Source organism: Erpetoichthys calabaricus, chromosome 8 (genome assembly GCF_900747795.2).
Source record: "Erpetoichthys calabaricus chromosome 8, fErpCal1.3, whole genome shotgun sequence".
Taxonomy (NCBI): domain Eukaryota; kingdom Metazoa; phylum Chordata; class Cladistia; order Polypteriformes; family Polypteridae; genus Erpetoichthys; species Erpetoichthys calabaricus.
The window spans coordinates 178,029,151-178,049,298 of NC_041401.2; the positions used below are offsets into that span (position 1 = coordinate 178,029,151).

General features: G+C 36.2%; 1 protein-coding gene across 3 annotated transcripts in view; it reads left to right on the forward strand.

Moving 5' to 3' along the window:
• The first annotated feature begins 231 nt into the window (after window positions 1-231).
• The window catches only part of pik3cd (phosphatidylinositol-4,5-bisphosphate 3-kinase, catalytic subunit delta), a 110,569-nt gene continuing 90,652 nt past the window's right edge, over window positions 232-20,148 (forward strand). The window contains exon 1 of one of the 3 annotated variants that reach the window (XM_028807902.2): window positions 232-313. The gene's annotated coding sequence lies outside the window, so the exon portion shown is untranslated. Of the gene's footprint in view, window positions 314-6,054; window positions 6,177-11,480; window positions 11,527-20,148 lie in introns of those variants that run through there. The other 2 variants (XM_028807903.2, XM_051931421.1) reach the window with 2 other exon arrangements.

Sequence of the window (20,148 nt, forward strand, 5' to 3'; positions counted from 1 at the left end):
ATATTAATTTATCAAACCATGATTTACAATATGTCTTTTATCTTTAATTATATTATATCTGTGCGAAACGCATTATGAAGTGAGACGCTGACCCTCTAACACGTCAGAAAGAGGTACTGTACTGTAATGTAAGACGGGCGGGTTTAAGACACGCCCTCAAATAGTTGTTCTCGCGGTAGGTGTAGGCAGGGGGCGGGGTGGTGTTGTTATTGTGAGAGGCGGGAGATGCAAGCACCCGCCAGGAGTGCGGGGCGTGAATGTTTGTTTTGTCCGTCACTGGAGGCGGAGGATGCTCGGTGCTTCTATGCTTCAGGTTAGGTGTAATATATTTAAACGTTGTACGCGGTTGTATATTTTAACTCTCTGTGTAAGCTTTTCAGGTAAAGCCCAATGACAACAGTATTTACACTCTTGCTTCGTCTGGTACCTAAATGGTGTCAAGTCTTACACTCTATATCGCGCTGGGCACCGTCTAGTGATAGGCATTTCGTTTCACTTGAATGACAACGCCGTTTAATTAAATCGTATTATTTGATTAATTCGATAGGCTAGCGGCTGGTGGCCATAACAAACTTTATTTCAGTTTGATTGATTAAGTATGTTATAATTAATATTATAAATTATATATTTAATAGAATAAAATGGGGTTAGAAGGTGGATGGATGGTACACTGATGATTTAAATCGTATAACGTTGCCCTGTTTGAAAGCTCGGAGCATAACAGCATAGTGAAAATGCATAATTAAAATGAAAGTTCGAGAATCCTACAGGTGAACAAGAATCGTGCGGCTCGTTATAATGATTGAGTTCGAACTCGAAAAAATCAATAAACGGTGCAGTGTGCCGTAAACAAGCATCCGTTAAAGTAAAATTGATGGCAAACATGTTATAGAAATTAATGTTTTTTTTATAAGTATACATTTTGTGTGACTGCTTTATTCAGTGTACAAAGTGACATACACATGTTATTACGTTTATATAATCAGTTTAAAATAATTCCAGTAACGAATTGTACAAAACAGTATTTTAATACAAATATGTTGTTACTGTGTTGTACTTGTACAGTATACTGAACGAGAATCATCGATGACAGAGCTGCCGTGTTCGTGGGCTTTAAACGTCTACCTGAGACTCGAAAGACGCTGACGACATGACGCCTGCGGTGCCGCACTCCTGTTGAGCTCCGCTGAATCGATCAATCGGTTCTTATAAGTCTGTTAAAAAGAGTCGCTCGAAAAGAAAGAATCCCTCATCACTATTAGCGTCTTACCTTGGAAGCAGAAAGGGTTTGTTCTGTTGTATTTCCCACCTGTGCCCTCGGAAACCACATAATGCATTGAAGGAAACTGGTGTTTTATACGATATAAATTGCGCTCTTAAATGAATAAGCTTCATGATGTTGAACAATATTTTCTTAAGAAGAGTATTATCCAAATGACTTGTAGCCTCTAGAAAATGAGTGATTCTCCATCCTTTATTTGTTTCTGGTTCATTTCTTCTCAAATATTTCTATCAACATGGGTATATTCCATGATGAACACAGAGGTAAAATTGATTAACTTAAGTGGTGAGCTGCTGGCTCCTTTATCATTAGTGTGTCATTGTGAACTTACAGTTGTTTAAGAAAACAATAAGCAAATAAAACAGTGCATGCAGCTGTTTAAGACTAAATGATGCAATTAAGCGTAAAATTATTTCATGAACTAGCAGCAGTTGGGTTTTAATCAAGTTCAGCCATTGGTCCAACTTAAAATATAGGCTATATAACATTTTAAAAATGTAATGTCTGGGGAAAACCAAAAACCACACAATTTTCCAAAATGACAGAGTTGCTTTTAATTAAATTTTACATATACAATGAATCCTAACCAACTTAAAATTTAGGCTATATGGTATTTCAGAAATTTCATCAAGAAAGGTGGTGGTAAGGTAGTGGGGGAAAAATGCATCACTCCAAATCGACTGAGTCAAAGAAAAATACATTTTTCATGCATATTACTTTTTCAAAAGTTACACCGATAAATGGGTTGTAATGGAGGGGTAGGGGCGGCAAGTTTCAAAACCAAAACTTAATCACGCCAAAATGATTAAGTCAATGGTAATGAACTTGGCATATTGCTTAGATCACAGTGATGGCTACATACCACATCACTGATTCAATGAAAATGACGGTGTTTGTTGTGCAGCATGCTGCTGTTTAAGACTAAAAGATACAATTAGGCAAAAAATGTGTCCTGAGTACAGTAATATTTTCTTTAGCAGTATTACTTAAACTCTAAGTTTAGCCCTTCAGGCAAGCTAAGTGAGTGAGGGGTTAGATAAGTGGTCCTTAAGTTCAGTACTAGGGGTTAAAGTTGTCATTCCAATCAAACCCTTCTATTAATTCGAACTCCTGTCTTATTTAAACATACAGATATTTGCCAGTGTACTCAATTTTATCAAAAATTTAAATTGGATTTGTTTACTCTATATGGAAATGTAATGTTTACACCTATTTGCTTTACTGAAGCAACCTACAAAAGAGGTCAACATAATCAAGTACATCAGTCTGGGAAAGCAAGATTAGGAACAAGTGTTACAGGACAAAGGTACAAAATTGATACTCTTAAGTGACAAGCTCAAAACAAAATATAAGTTAGTTACAATTCCCAGATTTACAAAAACTATCAAATATTCTCCAAGCAATGTTCTTCAATTGCTTCTTAAACTCATTGATGGAGTCAGAGTTTTGAATGGAGATTGGCAGCTTGTTTCACCAGCTAGGAGCTACACATGGAAAGAGCCTGGTCTGAGTTTTGATACTATGCAGAGGTGGCATCACCAGACACCATTCAGCTGCAGACCTGAGTGGTCGAGAAAGAGCAAATTACCTCACGAGTGTCTACATAGGAATAGGTGCACCCCCGCTCACTACTCTGTAGACAAGCATCAAGTTTTTGAACTTAATAGGTGTTGTTACAGGAGGCCAGAGTAGTAATCTGAAAAGAGGAGTGACATGTCCCTATCTCAGATGGTCGAACACCAGACGTGCTGCTGCATTTTGAATCATTTGCAGCGGCTTGGTGACACATGCCTGTGTACCTCCCAGCAGAGAGTTGCGCTAGTCCAGCCATCACAAGACCAGATTCTGAACCATCAGTGTTCATCTATGTGTTTTTCTATACACTTTTCATGGTGTATGTTAAGGCTTTGTTTAACATTTCAGCTGTCTGCTAATAAGCACAGTGTCGGAAAATGTACAGAATTAATCTATATACTTCAGTACTCACAGTTGTTTGCATCTTTGTCTGCTCTTTATCATTAAAGCAAACTACAGAAAATGGGAAATTAAAATGATTTCAGTATATTTCAGACTCCATAATGAGAATAGAAGAGGTTAGCTAATTACAAACACTAATGTGTTGATGTCTTTAAAATTAGTTGGAATGAAAATCTACAGGAACAGGAGTCTCCCTGAAGAGTCTTTGTTTGGCAAATTGTAGTGTCAGTCTTTTGGCTTAATTGAGGATTTGCTTGAAATAAATATGCAGTAGAAAGTGCACATTTAAAAAATGAATACATTGATGACTTGTTTTATATTTATAGTACTTTTCTCGGGAAACACACTTCAACAACAGTGAAAACATTGTCATATTTACATTATAATTGTAATTGTAGGTGGACTATCTTACAAACAGACCTCAGTATGTGCTTCTCGGGAATTGCAGGTCTGACATTGTGGTCAGCAACACAGGAGTGCCGCAGGGGACTGTACTTTCTCCGGTCCTGTTCAGCCTATATACAACTCGTAGTCCTGCCACATGCAAAAGTTTGCTGACGACACTGCTATCGTGGGCTGCATCAGGAGTGAACAGGAGGAGGAGTACAGGAACCTAATCAAGGACTTTGTTAAATGGTGCGACTCAAACCACCTACACCTGAACACCAGCAAAACGAGCTGGTGGTGGATTTTAGGAGGATTAGACCCCTCCTGGACCCTGTGATCATCAGAGGTGACTGTGTGCAGAGGGTACAGACCTATAAATACCTGGGAGAGCAGCTGGATGATAAATTGGACTGGACTGCCAATACTGATTCTCTGTGCAAGAGAGGACAGAGCCGACTATATTTCCTTAGAAGACTGGCGTCCTTCAACATCTGCAATAAGATGCTGCAGATGTTCTATCAGATGGTTGTGGCGAGTGCCCTCTTCTACGCCGTGGTGTGCTGGGGAGGCAGCATTAAGAAGGACGCCTCATGCCTGGACAAACTGGTGAGGAAGGCAGGCTGTATTGTTGGCATGGAGCTGGACAGTTTGACATCCGTGGCAGAGCGACAGACACTCAAAAGGCTCCTATCAATTATGGAGAATCCACTGCATCTACTAAACAGTATCATCTCCAGACAGAAGAGTAGCTTCAGCGACAGACTGCTGTCAATGTTCTGCTCCACTGACAGACTGAGGAGATCATTCCTCCCCCAAACTATGCAACTCTTCAATTCCACCCGTTGGTAATTTAGAATTGGCCTTACTTGAGTGATTGTGGATATGTTCAAGAGTGTGTCCTTTAGCACAGTGGTTCTCAACCAAGGGTGCCTCAAGCTACTAGGGAAGCTCAGTAAACTTACAGTGGGGCCATGAGGTGACTGACAAAAGATCAACAAAATACTTAAATCACAAAAAATCAAGCTACGTTAGCAGTGTCAAATCCACATGTTTCAAGTGGACCACTTCTTCAATATCCAGGTACTGTATCGACTCAATTATGCTATTGCGTTGAAGAGAAGTGAGCTTTGAAGTGTAAAGAGAAATTTTGGAGGATTTGAGAAGAAGTTGTTCTGTAACGGCCAGTTCCATAATTAGCAGAGCAGGAACTAAGATTATAGTAGTGTCAGTATTACGTAATTTCACAGAAGGCAGTTTATTATTATCAGCAATGGGATACACTAGAGAATATGCTAAATATTTTACTAGTTTTTAGGAAGCCTTAAAGTACTGAAATTTAATTAATAGGGCATTCTTGGAAAAACAGGTCATTTTTGAGAGTGAGCGATTTGTTTGGATTAAGAGCACAATTAAAAGTTAATTAATAGGTATGTTAGGAAGAAGCATATTTGGACCACAAGGCATAAAAACTTCTGTAGGAAGAAAATTCAAAAGATGAAGTTATGTTGATATTCTGTTTCATCATTCAGGATCTTATTATTTAGCCGCAGTCTGATGTGGTCTAGAATTACCTGGCTGAATGGGGGGTCTTGGAGAGCTGGAATTACCCTGTATGTGTCATCAGTGCTACATAAGAAATTAACCTATATATTACTATTCTTACTTCGTAAGTTTTGATGTGGAAATTGAAATGGAACCCCTGTTCCACCAATCCCTTACTCATTTTGAAATGGTCTTTGACATGCAGATGGATCTCTACAAAGCATTGTCAGATTTAAGGTTACAGGCTATGATCTTAAAATATAAAAGAGTTCAAGAAAAAACAATGCAATGTATTTGTAGCAATGCCTGTAATGTCTCAAAAACAAGAAAAAAGATAAAAATTATAAAACATTCATTGTAGTTTACCACTCCCAGTTGAGTTCTTAAATGAGGAAGAGCCATGTTCAAAATTATGCTGTATACTACAACTGTTAATGTGTAAGTGAGGAGGGCAAAAAAGAAAAGAGCAAGGGGCTCTTGATAGTATAATTTAAAGGTTCATGTAAAGCTCACATGGTATAGCTTCTATTACTGTGGCCTTTTAAAGATCACAAAAAGGTTAAAATGATAATGTAGACTGTAAAATTGATAATAACCATGATAATTATTTTAATATGAAAAAGTGGATAAGCAAATAAGATGAAATTACAGGTAATTTAATACTGAACAGAATAAGGTTCAGCACATAGAAACTCTGACTGCATTAAATCATTGTGTTACAGTTCAGATTCAGTTGCTCATTACTCTGCATTTGAGTTGAAAATCACAGATAAGAGGATTATTTATTTGCCTCTACAGAGCAACAGACAGTATGAATGCAAACACAGGAAGCCACGTCTTTCTTGGTTTAATACAAAAAAGCAGATTGCTTAAGTTATAAACAAACCGTAGTAAACCACATTTACTGTTTAAGACTGCACCTCTGAAACCTCTGGCAGATTGAATCTCCTGATAATGATGATCTTTGGAGTGTAAGGAGTTAAACTTGGTAAGTACATGTAATTTGTTTGTCTTTACTTTAGCTTGCAGTGTTCTAATTTGTAGCAACATACCCATAAATTGTTCTAAATGCTAAAGATATAAATAAGCAAACATTCATCATAACCTTTATTTTGAAATTCATTATTGCAGTTAATTCTTTATTAATAACCTTTTAATTTTATTTATGTTTGTAAAACTTTTTAAATTATTTGTGTATTTACCGGTAAGCATATTATTTTTGGTTAATGGCTGATTTGTCTCAGTAGTTTATTGCTTATGGGCTTTTCTCAGATTCACAAAGTTTCTAACACATTTCTTTCAAATTCCCAATATTTATTAGGTACACAAATACAAAAGAAGAACATGCAAATTTCAACCATCAGGGTAATGTTAGTATACCTTTCTTAGCTACGCTAAATGGCTTTAACTCACTAATTTAAAAATTTGCTAACACATTCATTGTACACCTATATTCCATTTAAGTGTATAGAATACGTCTGCCAGGCTTGACGGTTTGAACAAGTGATTTCAGAGTTGAACTAGAAAGTGGTAGTGTAAAAACATCCCTGTTCTGGATCACTGAGTATATTTTTGAGAAAGTTAATACAAAATCAAGGCGTGAGAGCCTGAGCTGAATAATGAGGAACTGAGTCCTCATTATTTATTTATTATATGTAGTCAAAAGAATATGTACTGTAGTTGGCATGTTGAATTTCTAGCCTAGGAAAAATAATAAAGTAGTGCTTATTGAAAGAGAAACATGAAGTGTCATGTTATCTATGCATTGTGGGCACTTTAGCAGACATATCTTTTCCTATGGTATTTTTATTTTCATTGCAGCAAAATATTAACAAAATACAATATACACACACGTAATTACTGCTGGTTACAGTAGGGATCAATACAATAGTTGGTGGCCTACAATGCTGTGAAGCTTGGATGCTCAGGCCTTATCATCACTATTGGCCAGGAGAGTCTTAAAATGCAACATCAGCTGTAAGCACATTTTACTTTTTTAAGATTGATTATTTAAAGGCTTGTGTAATTTTTTGTGTTTGTAATTTTGTTTAGATTAAACTGCTTTTGCTATAGTGAATTTAATGCTGTGATTTTAAGTGTTAGTGCACTTTATAAAAATTTATTTAATAAAATGTATTTGAACTCACAGAAAGTATAAAAGTGCTTCAGCTATGGTATATTTAGTGGCTGCCTTGGACAAACAGTCAGTTCAAGTTTTGTAATGACCTTTCTGATGAATTAAGGTCAAGCCTATCATTCCAAAACACAAAGTTTCTTCCTCTTCATCCTTCTTTGGCAGCTTTTCCTGGAATGTTTTAGGAGTATCAATTTTTAAATGAGCTTCAAATAGTGACATTTTTCACTGAGTTGTGGTTTGAATCTGATTTCTTACTTTGCTCTTACTTTGCTCTTACTGTCTTGGTCTATGGACAGAAGAACATGCACTTATCATGATACTCAGATCACCATTCTTGATATTAGTGGGGCGATTGTTTTATCATTTGTTCTGCAGTAGAATGATTAATTTCATAACATTTTAGTATGCTATATGGCTTGTATATATTAATAAAAAATATTATTTTATATATTCATATATTACATATTTTATATTCTATTCTGCTCTGATGAACATTTACAACAATTGCAGAAGATTACTGAGGTGTTCTTAGAATGTAGCATGGTATATTGCACAAAGCCAGATTAACCAGGATTCTTACCTGTATGCTCTAAATCTCTTTGAGATTTTATTCCATCATACTGTGTTTCCAGACACCTTATTATTTTTGAAAGTTGTCCTAGGTTATTAGACACCAAAAAGTTTTTCAATGTTTGTCCTTATTGGCACTTTAGGAGTAGATGTTGTTAGTTACTACAGTGAGAAAGAGTACAGGATACCACCTCATTGCAAACTTGAATTGAAAAAAAGATTTCAAAGATGGAGTAAAAGATAGTTGGTAGAAGTTAACAATCACAACGTTGTAAATATAATAGGTTTTCCAACATTCCCTGTTCAAGGGGTTTTCAGTATAAATTTTTGAAATAAATATTTGTGACTCATTGAGGGGGTTTTGTTTGTTTATTCTGAAATAAGTCCTAAGCTCATACAGCATTTTTCATTTTGATGTGGAAAATTTCCATTTTATAATTAAAATGCTAACTACTTAGTATCATGTACAGTACATCATTGCTGTTGAGAAATGAGTGTGCCACTTCCTCCTTTGCCTGTTTTACTAGGGCCTTTTATCTGTAAATTGTTTTTCTTAATTCTAATATACCTTCATTGTGCCTTTTTCCATATCTTAAATTTTCTGATACATGTGTCTCCTTCATCTGTCTCATTTTTTTTTTCTGTAGGGAAAACTTGTGTTATATGCATTTAAACTCTTTTTTTCTGTATAGTTGGTGTCTTCAATTTAAATTTTGCCTGTATCATGGAAGAATAGAATAGTATTGTATACTTTATAATAATATGTTTTCCGTCTTGGTCTTGGATAAATAGAACTTTATTTGTCCCTGGGGGATATTTGGCTTTTTAGAGAAGCTCATTAAATAAGTAAAAACACACACACAATGGTCTGAACACACACCAGAATGACTAAAAAGAATGTTTCTTGACACACTTCTGCTGAATATTTAATTGGCTGAAAGTTGTCAGTGTTGGTGTGTCAGAGAGAAGATGTGCACCATTCTTTATAATGGCACTCAGTGTTGTTTTCATTCTGTCCTCCTGTAGTACCGCCACAGGGTCGAGACTGCTTGACACAACCAAACCTGCCTTTTTGATAAGCTTGCTGGTTCGGTTGGCTTCTCTTAGAGTGATGTTCCCAACCTCGCATACCACAGCATAGAAAATCACACTCGCCTTCACAGAGTTGTAGAATTTGTCACTATCCACATTAAAGGAATACAGATTCCTATGAAAAAAGGTTTTATTTCATATAAAAATATCATATGTTGTTGGTTTAGTGTTTTCAATAGACCTTCCAGACTGTACACAATGTAAAGTGGATTGGCGAAAATAATGGAATGTGTGTAAATACTGTATTGATATGTCAATATAAATAGTTCTGTTTTTTAAAATTTGGTTTGTGAGTTATAATTGCCATCTGATGTAGTACTGTATGTCTACATATGATGAAAATTAACATTCAAAAGAAAGATATTGATATTTTAAAGCATACTAGGGTGCTTTACCCCCTGCTAGCTTTGCTTGTCAACCCCCAGGCTGATGCTACACATTAGCAACTTTGCGGTTCATCCACTCGCATATAGGGATGTGGATGTACAATTTAAACAGATTTTTTTTACATTACAATTGTTACATATGCATGATAGAACTATTTTACATTACAGCGAGTAATTAACCATATTAAAAAATAGTAAAATGCAATAATTTGAAAGTAAATTATTTTTCATGTTGTGTTAGTTATTCGTTGCGTTATATGATTTTCGTTCTGTTTGGATTTGAAATTAACAAGCAAATACTTTTTAAACTTTTACTGTAAAACTTAAGTAAAAACAATTTTTTGAATCAAATTTTCATCAATATCGCATTGAATTTTGATTCTGTGTTTGGATTTTCATCATGACAATGCAACGTATAACTGCCCATGATTGAATTTTGTTTCTTTCTCTCTTAAATAAAACAACTTTTTTGAATGTTTGGCTGAGATTTGTTAATTGTCTTTGCAAAAGCTATTCTAATGGGAAACTGTTAACGTTTTAATACGAATGGCATACAGTATTAAGATCTCCTTTGTTGTCTGTTATCCTCGGAAGATTTACTACATTACCTTTCTTGGATACATCCTTCTTTCTACAGTAATTTGTGCAGTGGAAGACTGGACAGTGTTAACGGTTGTAGATATTCTTCGGGATATTGCAAGTTGATGTTTTAATGTTCCGCACGATCACCACCAACTGTTTCAGGATAGTCTATTGATAGGCATTTAACTGATTTGCCATGTAACTGATCGACATTTTTGGCGTTAATTCATTTCACTTCATCGTTTCTTGGTGCTAGGATTGCCCATGTACTCATTTTTACTGTTGATAACCCTTTGTGATGAAATTCTTCAATAAGATTTGGACATAATACGTCTTCTGTAATTGGGAACTTAAAGTGAGGAAAACGTTAAAATTTATGAGCTGAGAGAGCATGAACTGTGTCTGACAAAAGCATTCACATGAATGAGAGGTGAAAGTACTGTGTGCGTGGCTGTATATGGTTGAGAGGACGGCGTGACTTGAAAAAATCTCATGGCCAAAGTCTTGTCTCGCGGGACTTGAAATTATCTCTTCAAAAAGTCTCATCTTGTTGCAGGATTTTTTTTTATATAATAGTGAGATATGTTTTAAAGCTAATCCAGGTTTTCAGTCATTAAAGATATTTTGTAGATAATATTTAGTTGTTCTGTGTAAAGAAAGGTTCTGAGTAACTGACTCAGACTTCCTCAAATCATAAATCCACTAAAAGGCCCTCAGTGGACCTTTATCACTTCTTTGTGATAAATTCAGTATAGTGGTGTAGAAATTTCACAAAGATAAACAATTTCCTCTCATTATACAGTATATGCTTGATAATTAATTCTTAATTTATTATTTTAATTTTAAATCAGAATATACCTTTAATAAAGCATATATTTCCTAGTTTTAACTGGTTTATCTTCAAAGGTACATTATAAGAATTATATTCTGAATGTTGCTACTTATCTGTGTGGACAACCCTAACGCACACTCTTCTTCCTTAACAAATTGTATGATGAATCCAGTATTTACAGAAGATGTTTTATTGGCCTAAAGCCTCCCTTTTCTTTGCATCAGTTGGAGAGTACTATTTTAAGAGGTAGCATTGTGACAGGGGCATTAAAAAGGACCGGTGATAAAACTAAAAGGCTGACCTCTCCTTGTAAGCCCTAGTGCCACTACACATGCATTTAGTCCTAAGCTGAAACTGAGGTCTGAAGCCAGGCACAAGTAAGGAAAAGACAGGGCAAAATAGAGTCAGAAGCAGAAACATTGCTAGATAGGTGATTTTTAACACAGATCTGGAGTTTTTATTTTAGCCTTTTGTGTAAGATAAAACTATTTTTGAATATCTTGGTCAATTTTTCAAGGTGAAAAGTACATTCATGTGTTGAATTGTGAATGATTTATTTTTAAAAGCTTAATTTCTTTGAAAATATCTGACATAAAATGTATCATTTTCTTAAAGAATACTCACTCATGCAATCACTGCCAACTAAGTTTCTCTTGTAGTTATTTTCACATTTGCAGTCCAAAGCAGGATACCCACTATGATCATAGTGATGGGTTTAAACTGGACTTTGATGGATAAGGTGCTAATATCTTATTTACTTGGCAATTTACCTGGCAATAATTCCTCCCCTGTAAAACTGTACAGTTTGTTCAAGTTTGTCTTCTCCCAAGTATGTGTTTATCTCTTGTATGCATTACCACTCAACAAAGCAAATAACGGAATATCGTAAAGTACGATCCATATTTCTTTTCACTTCTATGTTCCAAATCTGAGAATGACATCTTTTAAGTAGGCATCCGTTTTAAACAATGGTATAATCATGACTATTTGATAAGATAGCTGGGTTGATAAATGAAAGACAATAACAACATCAATCTGTAGTGGTCTTGAAATGGACTGGCAGGTCACATATTACATAGCTTATAACGTGCTGCTAAATTGCTTACACATTGTCTTATCTTCTTCAGTTAAAAAAATCCAAAACAACGCCCCACCACACAGTATCAAAATGATTTCCTATTTGATTTTTTTCTAATGATAAATAGAATTTACCATTTGAGGAACTGCTTCTTGAGATTTGGCAAGAATTTATTAACATTTTCCTTAATTAAGCTGGTTGGATCTCTGTTAACCTTCTAGATCAGTGTTTCATAAACTGTGAAAACTTCTAGAAAGTTCCTTAATGCATAATGTCTTGTATTAGCTGGAAAAATTAGTGGTGGTCAACAAATAGTCTGAATTTGATGCAACACTGATTGAATTTTTTGATGCTTGATCTGAGCTCTCCCAAACCAGACAGTGATAGTTATTAAATGCCTTTGTTGTTTAATGAATGAAGTGTTGCGTACTATACAAATTAAACTTATTAATATTACTGTGTTTTTTATGTTACCATTACAAGTAAACTAAAGTTAGATTTTTTTTAATAATTACATGCTGATATTTGCTGTTCTTTTATGAAGTGACATTTTCAAACAAACTCTGTGATAGTGTAAGAGCAGAAATAATTGTATGCCTATCAAACAAAAACTTTGACTGGGACATTCAAAAAGTTTCCACACTTTTTTTTTTTTAATCTATTTATTAAGAATTTCAAAAACAAATTACATCACTTTTCTACATAGTCACCTTTGTTTGCGATGCAATTTTCCCAGCGTTGTACCAACTTTTTAAAGCCCAATTACTACTCCTCCCGCCTTCACCGTTTCCAACAAAAATATAAAAGTGCGGAAACTTTTTGAACACCCCTCGCATCTGCAAATGAAGAAAGTATGTTGACTGATCTTTCCTCATATGTTATATTAAAAAAATTTGAAGACTAGTTTACTTGTTAAATTGTAGGTAATAGTGAATGTGGATTTTTAAATGAGTAAGCATTTTGGTTCCTACTCCAGCTTGCTTTTACATGCTTATGTGAAAATGCATTTTCAACTGACACTGCAATGAAAACAAATTACTAAAATAGGCTAAATTTGACACCTACCGTACATTTAAAGCTATCTTTAACAAACTTTACACTGAATATTGATGATTGTGTCATGCAATGGCAGAACAAATGTGAAACAGTTTCTATTAAATCTTTTTTGCAAGAGAGTGTGTGTGTGTGTGTGTATGTATATTATTTTAAAATATATTTCACTAACTAAATTTTTTAAATCCTTTTTTCATTTTCATAGGGGTGCCTCATTTCATTTATTTTGTATAGGATTTAGTGATTGGTTAGGGATGATGTTGAAACTTATGTGAAATATTCCATCCATCCATCCATTTTCCAACCCGCTGAATCCGAACACAGGGTCACGGGGGTCTGCCGGAGCCAATCCCAGCCAACACAGGGCACAAGGCAGGGAACCAATCCTGGGCAGGGTGCCAACCCACCGCAGGACACACACAAACACACCCACACACCAAGCATACACTAGGGCCAATTTAGAATCGCCAATCCACCTAACCTGCATGTCTTTGGACTGTGGGAGGAAACCGGAGTGCCCGGAGGAAACCCACGCAGACACGGGGAGAACATGCAAACTCCACGCAGGGCGGACCCGGGAAGCGAACCCGGGTCCCCAGATCTCCCAACTGCGAGGCAGCAGCGCTACCCACTGCGCCACCGTGCCGCCCTATGTGAAATATTGAATTACATAATTGTATGCTGAGTTGTTTTGTACCATACTTAGTATTCTTATAAAACAAATTAAAGGGATGGAAAAGGTAGTTTCTTTCTCCAGGACATTAAATACTTTTGGCCCTTTCTATTTGCAGCTAACAATGACCAGTTCCGTGCTTTATAAATTAAGTAGAAATGTTTCTATATCATTTTAATGTCTGAGAATGACTTCTCTTTGTGGAGAAAGCACAGGGGGCACTACATTGGATTTAGCTAACACTCTATTCTTGTTGGCTAGCTGGATCAGGATCTCATTTACATTTTCCACTGGTTGATTGATCATGTCCTGCATGGTGGTTCTTTTGGATTTCACATAATCCTACAGATTACGCCACAGTAAATGAGTCAGCTAATTTATTTTTTTTGCAGAGGTTGCATGATGTTGATGATAAAAGCATTTATTTTCATGTCACTGAGAAAGCAAAGCAAAGAAGAGGTGTAGTTAACTTCCATTATAGGACTTCACTCATAAAACAGTCAGTGTGACAGGATGTTTATGCTCATATTTGTAGAATTTTATGTTTTAACTACACCTCTACCTTTGTAAATAATTTTGGCTTGTTGTTTAGTATAGGAATATGCTACATAAAATAAAAATTAAACTGTTTGTTTGTGTTATTCATGTAATGTTATACAAATGATTTATTGATTGTAGAGGCATTTTAGCCAACAGTTTGTTCATTTTTTTTTTATATATAAAGTCAAAGAAAATTACCATGCCTGGCACATATAACCGTCAGTTGTTGTTTATGTGGGATTTTCTTAAAAACTCTAAAGACTTGCATGTTATGTTAATTGATGATTCTGGTAGTGTTTGTATGTGTAATTGGGCCCTGCAACATCATGGTATCACTTCAAGGGTTGGTTCCTGCATTAAAGCTAACTAGCCAACCCGTGGCGTAGCATACGCTGCATAATCAGGCCGCTTTTTTAATGATTTTTAAGCACAGGGAAAAAATTAACATTTGAAAAATCCGTAATTTAATAAACCACCAAGAAAAGTAACATTGTAACAATGCACGGTACGAACCAACATACAATTGTCCGTGACTGAAAACTGGAGGACCGCCATCGCGCCTTCTCCTCCCAGAGCGAGGGACGGGGGTGGACGGCGCTCGGGCGCGGAGGGCGGAACGGGATGAGAGGGGAAGGACGCCCATTCCGCCCCCTCCGTCATGCTAGTCTGCTGATTTCTCGTTCAGAATGCACTGCCTGCTCATGTGCCCACCCCCAACTCGTCACCTGAGTCGTTTTCGTCTTTGCGCAGTCTACATGCACCTGTGAGTCACGTTGACTGTTCATTTTCCAGACAGTGCCTCATTCGCTTTTGTCTCTGGTACAGTCCAAATGCACCTCTGAGCCACGTAGACTTTTTGTTGTTCTTTGCGGTTCTGGCTGCTTTTCTATATATATAATCCACCAAGTCACCCTACTATGGTAGTAATGGGGGGGGGTTGTACAAAGGGCAGGGACGTAATCGGTGCGAGCGTATGACCCGCACTTACTGGGAATTCCTCGTTCGTGGGGAACAATTGCAAGCCCCGGTTTCCAGCACGAATGGGGTTCAACGGCTTACCCACGCCTCTCTGCGCCGGGTAGACACATGTTGATCCATTCAGTGTAGCGCGCGTGCTGTTACCTGATGCAGGAATCTGTATAACATTGAAAGAAGTGTTGTTTCCATGAGATACATTTGAAGCGATGGCAATGGAAGGCAAATGAACAGTCAACGTAAATGACGGTGTGTTTTCTGAGGCATTGCGTCCAAGTTGGTGGTCGTGGCTCTGTGAGTTGTCGTCGTATCCAATGGTCTTAGAGTTGGTGGGCGTGGCTGTCTTGCGTGCTTTCTATGGGTGGCTACTTGTCGGCGGCTTAGTGAATTATATATATAGATGCTGCTAAGGCAGGCGGTGTAATTCATGACTCTCAATTAGAACGCAAGCATATGAGGCAGTTACATCAGGTTCACAGCACAGAGTTAACAACATTAAATAAAAATAAAGCATATAAGAAGACAATGTTGAGATATTTATTATTTGCACATACATACGCAAACAAGGTCCATGCATGCTTGAATGACATTGCATAACATTTGAGGAGTGTATCATATTCTAATGAATGATAAATGGAGCTAAATGTAAGCCAGAAGTACAGTATCCAGCTTTGGAGCAGCAAATTACACCTTTGTTAAATGGATAAAGGAGAAATGTTTGGTTGAGAAACAAAAACAGAAAGTGGACAGCAATGTGAGGAAATAAGAGATTCTGGATGCAGAGTAGTAGTATCCAAAAGTAAATAAAAACTTTTATTTTCAGAGAGAAATTTCTTCACCCCAGCTATAAAACAGTTATGGATCCACTCCATTATACCATCTAATTGTGCAAAGAAGAGGATGAGGTGTTGAGTAGTTTATAAATGTATTTTTAATTTCTTGTGTAAGGTTTACTGTTAACATTTTCCTTTATTGGCATTTTGTTCCCATATATAGTTTTCAAATAGAAGAATTTCAAAAATGATGTCAGATTTAAAATCTAGTATTTAAAGTTACTAAAATTATTTTGTGCCATTTCCACCATAATTTTTTTTTTAAATAGTATGTTTTGTGGATCCCGTTGGTAACACGTGCTCCTGTTTGTCAGTGACATGGCCTCATAGGTTGAGGCATCTGATTTTATTGATGTTACAGTCAACATTTGCCCATATAAAATTACAGATATGATCCGCTTTTGCTACTGAAATTCTTGTTAAAAGTCTTTATGATCTTTTTTTGCTCTAGAAATTTGAATCATTTGATTCTTGCTTCACTTTCCTTCTAAAATTGCTAGTAATTCATCTCTAGCATAGCATTCTTGTCTTTAAGTGCACATAGGTCTAAGGAGTTCTGAATAAGATAGTTGTAGGCACAGGAGCACTTGCACAGTTACTTGGTCTTTTGATGTCTCAGTCCTTGTACCTGTCTCTTTTTTGTTTGAAACGTTTGTGTAGCTTGGTATCTCCTTCTCAAAACAAAATGATAAACATGAATGATATACAGTATTTTTTTTTCTTCTTCTCCAAAAATTGTCTAAGTTTTCCTGGTAACAAACATCCTGCTACCTTGTCTGATAATGTAAATTTACACTGAAGCATCATTTGACGCTTTTAAGTCCACCTTGTGTAGATTTGAAGCCCTTCTTTTTGGGATCAGTGGCTTCTGCCTTACAAAGTAACATAACAGCAGAGAAACAGTGCTTTTTGTTTAAATAATTTGCCATTTATCGCTATACATTTTTGATTCTGGCTCTCTAACCAGGTGTTAGGGCCACTTCAATCTTCCCAAGCATAGTGGAACTTACTTGAATTCAGGTTTTACAAGAGCACTTACCTTACATTTATAATCCTTTATCCTGCAAATGCTGTTTCCTTTGCTTGCACACTTACACTCCATGTTCATTACCAACATGCAGTTTCTCATGATCTCCAAAATCTTCACCCAACAACTTAATGTGGAAACAGATTGTTGCCGTTTTCATTTCAGTGTTGGGAGCACTTTAAGGCTGGATGTTTATCTACACTTTGAAGTAAAACTCCTAGCTTTTACAGAGAAAGCAAACAATTACACTATGTTAAGTATCACTGTTAATCAATGAGAGTAATGTAAGCTGTCAATTTATGTACAGAAGTCATTTTTATACTTATTTCTTCTCACTACATTTTTCTGGGTTTGGTAGACATAAATGAAAGATGACTATTGACTTAGTGTTTTGATGTTGCTCTTAGGTAGAATTGCCTTTGAGCAGGCCTCTATTTTACTTTTGTTGTGTATTTTTATGCAGGCTATTTTTAAATGTTTCTTATAAATAAGCTTACATTGATTTTTTTAATAGTTTCACTGTTTTATTAATACTAGGCTAACAAGCCTAAAATTGAAGTTGTCTTTGAAATATGGCAATCATCTTTTATGCTTATGATCTGATTGTGCTTTTACTCATTTTGCTATTCAGTGCTGTATGTTGTGGCTCATCTTGCATATCATTAAACACTCTGTGTCCAATTCTCAAATTTACAATCAGAAGTAAATATTTGTCTGCAGTTGTATTTTAAGTTTAAGTTAACTTAAGATGAGGAAGCATGTTGCGGATTTCCTCTGGACTTTTTATTTCAAATTTTGAAGCTGTGCTCCTTTTTTGAATTCAAACTGGGAAGTTCTCTGTTTTGTGGTTCGTATTTCAATTCACTTTTGCTTACAAGAAAGTGTAGTTTGCTGTGTTTCTTTTATATTGGGTTTTTTGGAAAGTAAAATTTTTAACGAATGTGTGAAAAAAGGTTATTGTCCAACAGAACTGTGCTCTAGGTTCAGTGCCTGTAAAAAATAAATCACCACTAAGCTTTTTCATATTTACTCATTTTCTAGAATATTAATGTACAACGGGGTAAATAAGTATTGAACGCGTCAATGTTTTTCTCAGTAAATATATTTCTAATGGGGCTATTGACATGAAATTTACACCAGATGTTGGTAACAACTCAAGTAATCCACACATACAAAGAAATCAAAACAAATAGTCCATAATTTAAGTTATGTGTAATAAAGTGGAATGACACAGGGAAAAATTATTGAACACATGAAGAAAAGGAGGGGCAAAAAGTCATAGAAAGTGAAGAAACCAGCTGAAATCTGAAAGTATAACGCCATCCTGCCCCCTATCAGTGCAAATTAGTATCAGATGGTTTAGTCGTAATTAATGGCCTATAAAAAGGTTTCTCATTACCAAGAAGCATCTCATGATTGGGTAAAAGCAAAGAGCTCTCTCAAGACTTTCGCAACCTTATTGTTGCAAAACGTACTGATGGCATTGATTACAGACGTATTTCTAAACTTCTGAATGTTACAGAGAGCACCACTGGGGCCATAATCCGGAAGTGGAAAGAACATCATTTCACCATAAACCGGCCACAACCAGGTGCTCCTTGCAAGATTTCTGACAGAGAAGTCAAAAGAATAATCAAGAGTCAAGGACCACTTGTGGAGAGCTTCAGAAAGACCTGCAATTAGCAGGTACACTTGTTTCAAAGAAAACAGTAAATAATGCACTCAACCGCCATGAGCTCTTTGCACGCTCACCATGCAAGACTCCACTGCTGAAGAAAAAGCATGCTCGATTAAAGTTTGCTGATCAACATTTGGACAAGTCAATGAAATACTTGGAGAATATAGACTGGTCAGATGAGACCAGAATTTAACTCTTTGGATGTTATTGCACATACCATGTTTGGATGAGAAAAGGCACTGCATATCACCCCAAAAACACCATACCAACAGTGAAGTTTGGAAATGAGAACATCATGGTGTGGGGCTGTTTTTCAAGCATTTGGTACTGGCTGACTTCATATAATTAAAGGAAGGATGAATGGAGAAATGTACCAGAACATTCTTGATAAGAATCTGTTACCATCTACCAGGTTGCTGAAGATGAAACAAGGGTGTACGTTTCAGCAAGATAGTGATCCCAAATGCACAGCCAAGGAAGCTCTCAATTGGTTTCAGAGAAAGAAAATAAAGCTGCTAGAATGGCCCAGTCAATCACCCGACTGGAATCCAATTGAAAATCTATGGAAAGAACTGAAGATCAGAGTTCATAGAAGAGGCCCCTGGAACCTTCAAGCTTTGAAGACGGTGAAAGAATGGGCCAAAATCACGCCTGAGCAATGTATGCGACTAGTTTCTCCATACAGGAGGCTTCTTGAAGCTGTCATTACCAACATTGGCTTTTCTATTTGTATTAAATAAATGTTCGGTAAGCGTGTTCAATACTTTTTCCCTGTGTCATTCCACTTAAGTCCATAAATTATGTGTAATAATTTGCATTGATTTCTTTGTATGTGTGGATTTCTTGGATTCTTCCCGACATCTGGTGTGAATTTCATGTCAATAACCCCTTTAGAAATATATTTACTGAGAAAAATGTTGACGTGTTCAATACTTATTTTCCCTGCTGTATTTAATTTGGATTTTGTTTCTTTTACAATTGGAAAAACCATGAAAAACTGTTTGAATTATCCATGTTTCAAAAATTTAATTGCTTTTGTTTTACATTTGCTGTTAAGGATAACCATAATTCCCTATTCTCAGTAACTTCCTTTAGAGACTACCTTGGGGAATTCCCACATACTTCTTGGACAATTGAGAATCAATCTCTCCAGTGTGTTCTGAGGTATTCTGTTAAGGTGGAATGACTTGCACTTTCCTGAAGGAGATGTTTATGGGACATCCTATGTATATGTTTAAACCTCCACAATTGGCTCCTCTCAATTTAGAGAAGTAAAAATTATACTTGAGTTATTTCCTTATTGCCGAACTCCTCACCTAGTCACTATGAGTGCATTCAGCAATCCTGCATAGGAACCAAAGTTTGACCAGTTCTGCTTGCGACTTCATTCTTGTAGATGCTACTCCTAGAGTTCATGACTATAGGTGAGATTTAGTGGGGTGGGGTTGGGGGATAGGTTTGGTGGTATAGACTGACAGTTTCTTTTGTATTTCTTTTTCTAGTA